Below are 3,174 nucleotides of genomic sequence, written 5' to 3'. Positions count from 1 at the left end.
TTTTTTTTTTTTTTTTTTTTTTGCCAGTAGGTCCAGAGTTTTTATTAGCCAAGCAATAACAGATTCAATTTCTGGGACTTCTTATCTTTTACTTAATCCTTATAATAAATGACTGGAATTTTAGGTTGACAAGTTCTATTGTACATTTTTTGAAGAAACATAGTTAAGTAGTTAAATAGTACCTCTGGTTACTTTATGTAATTTGGCCAGTGCCTCTCCTTTCTGAACTATGATGACAGGCAGAAAATGGAGCATACACGCATTTAAATAATAAATTAAAAGAAACTTGATGATATTTTACATCAAGGGAACTGTCGACTGTGAAATGCAATTTAATGCCCTTGAAAATAATGAGAACCCAATTATGTATGAGAAGACATAAAATTCAAGATTTTCAGAATGTTAACCACAGAAGGAGCACATGGTTCCAAATAGAAAGTCTTAAACTTGTCTTTTATAATCTGTTGCCCTCAAAGATGTTCAATGATTTATCCAAGGTCATATACATGGTTCTCCTAAATGAACCTTCTTCCTGTTTTCCTGGGCACTGTGTCTGAGAATTGATTTTCTGACTCATTCCTTTCTAAGCCCTAGAGGGACAAAGTTATGCAGTTCTCCACAGGTATTTTGGCAGCTTCTTAGGACATTTGACTCAGGGCTCATCTCCATTCCTTTCTGAAGAAAGAACAGACATGTTCTAACAGAGATTTTAGACCACCAGAGGAGATGGTCACTCCCAGAATGAGATGATGGCCTGGGGATGTTTGAAGGGCACTATTTTATGGCCCAGCTTCCAATGACATTTATTGAGCACCTATGATATATCAAGCATTTACAAATTACTCCCACAGGGACTGTCCCCTTTGGGCCAAGTTTATGTATCTGACCTACCTCTGTCTCTATTTAGTCCTAACACCTTGAACCAAGCAGTAAGGCTGCTTTCTTTCTATAAAACTAGAAAAAATTTATCTGTTCATCTCATCTAGAATTCTTATGTGGGTCAAATAAAGTAGTAGATGGCAAAACACTTTCTAAAAGTGTTTTTATTGAAATATAATGTACATTCAAAAGATGACATAAACATAGAGCTTGATATATTTTCACAAACTAAACACACCAGTGAAATCAGTGCTGAGTTCAAGAAACCAAACATCACCACAGGAGCCCCCTCTCATGCTTTCTCATGGCTGTCAAGCCTGCAACGAGTATCTGCATTCTGACGTCTAACAGTAGATGTTTATTTTCCCTGTTTTTGTACTGTATGTAAATAGTTATATGCTACCTGCTCTTTTGTGTATAGCTTGTTTTCTTGAAATTATATTTATGAATTTCACCCTTGTGTGCTTTTGTAGTTTCTTTATTCTCCTTGCCACATGGATTCTATGGTATGAATAGACTTTTTGTTAGGTTGTCAGGAAAGTCATGACATTTTTCTATGCAAAAATGAATCTTGACTTTTGAGACAACCCAGTATTTATATTTCTGAGCATTCAGGAAGTTTCTAGTTTGGGTCCATTAAAAATTACAAATGGGGCCAGCCTGTGACCTGATGGTTAAGGCAGCTGAATCCCACATGGCCAACAACACAGCTTAAGCCCCTGACCCAGAGACTTGAAAAACACACTGAGCACATGCACTTGCATGTCCCAAATCCTGAGAAGAGAAAAAGATGAAGAAAGAGTTGTGTCCTGACCATTCTCACTTCCTCTCTGTGTCTCTCATGCCCTGTGACAAATTAACAAATCTTTATAAACAGCCTAGTAAATGTCTTTTGGTGAACATATGTACTCATTTCCATTGGATATACACTAGAAGTAAAATTGCTAGCTCCACAAGTAGGAAACACAAAGTGGAAAATTATCTATTGAAGATAACAGGCATGGTAATATCTTTGATTGGGCCAATATTCACTGTATTCTGGATGGGAAAATTCATTTTGTATGCTATAATGACATACAGTGAATGAATATAAAATGAATTTTAAAATCATAAATATTAATTGCTGGCTCCTAAGGTAAATGTATACTCAAAGATATTGTCAACTGGCTTTCCAAAATGCTGACTCAAATTTACATGCCCAAAAATAGTGCCTAAGAAATATCAAAATAAGGGATTTCCAGGGTTTTTAATCTTAATTTTAGTGAAAGGAAATATAACCTGATTATCATCATGTTGATGACTGCTTCCTTTGTACCTCAGAGCACCCCACTGCAGCACACACTAAGACTTTCCTTACTGTGGAAACAGCAGATAAGGAAATGGCTCTGTCATTGGACTCCCATGTAGTTGACCGTGTTTCGAGTCCCAGACTCAGTGGCTTAAACTCATGCTGGGTGCGTGTGCATGCGTGCCCAAGATCCCAAAAGGAGAATGGAGGAGAAGATGTTGCAGCATGGCCATCCCCCCGGGGGGTGATTTCTCACTTTCTGTCTCTCTGTCTCTATCTGTCTGGTAAGCACATACGCCCTATAGCAAAAACCTCTCAAAAAATAAAATAAAATAAAATAAAAAGATTTTCCATACTGTATGACCAAGGGACTTTTATTTAATTTTGATATATACAACATCTGGAGCTATGAAAATGAAAGTTAGGACCATTTGAATATAACATATGTAATTATATTGAAATAGAGTATCTCCAGTTTGGTTGAATATGCTAAAATATCCTTTAAAATGTATATTTCTCAACTGTGATTGTATCCTAGACATAGCTATTTAAAAGTATAATTTAACCAGTTAGACATAGCTATTTAAAAGTATAATTTAACCGGTCCAACAGGTGGCAAGGTTGTTAAGGCACTGGATCCCACAGGGCTGACTCTGGAGTTGTAGTCCCAGACCCGGTGTCCTGAAAAACACACCAGGTGCATGTGTGTGCATGCCAAAAATTCTGAGAGAAAAATGGAGGAAAAGGGATTGCAACACCCCCCCGCCCCCCCCCTCCCAAGGAGTGATTTCCCTCTCTCTGTCTCTCTCTTTGGGAGTACATGTATCCTATGGCAAAAAAAGTTTTCTAAAAAGTATAATTTAACTAAATAGCCAGTATGGTACCTCCAGATAAAGACCTTTAGTTTGAAGAGTTTCTTTAGAACATAAACTTTCCATTGGAGGAAACTTGGAGACTAAGGCTCAGGAAAATAAAGGACTTAGGAGCTTCTTATTATCAGAACCAAG

The sequence above is a fragment of the Tupaia chinensis genome, unplaced genomic scaffold (genome assembly GCF_000334495.1).
Source record: "Tupaia chinensis unplaced genomic scaffold, TupChi_1.0 Scaffold000605_1, whole genome shotgun sequence".
Lineage (NCBI taxonomy): Eukaryota > Metazoa > Chordata > Mammalia > Scandentia > Tupaiidae > Tupaia > Tupaia belangeri.
The sequence above is the reverse complement of the archived record's forward strand: the minus strand, read 5'-3'. Positions refer to the sequence as shown.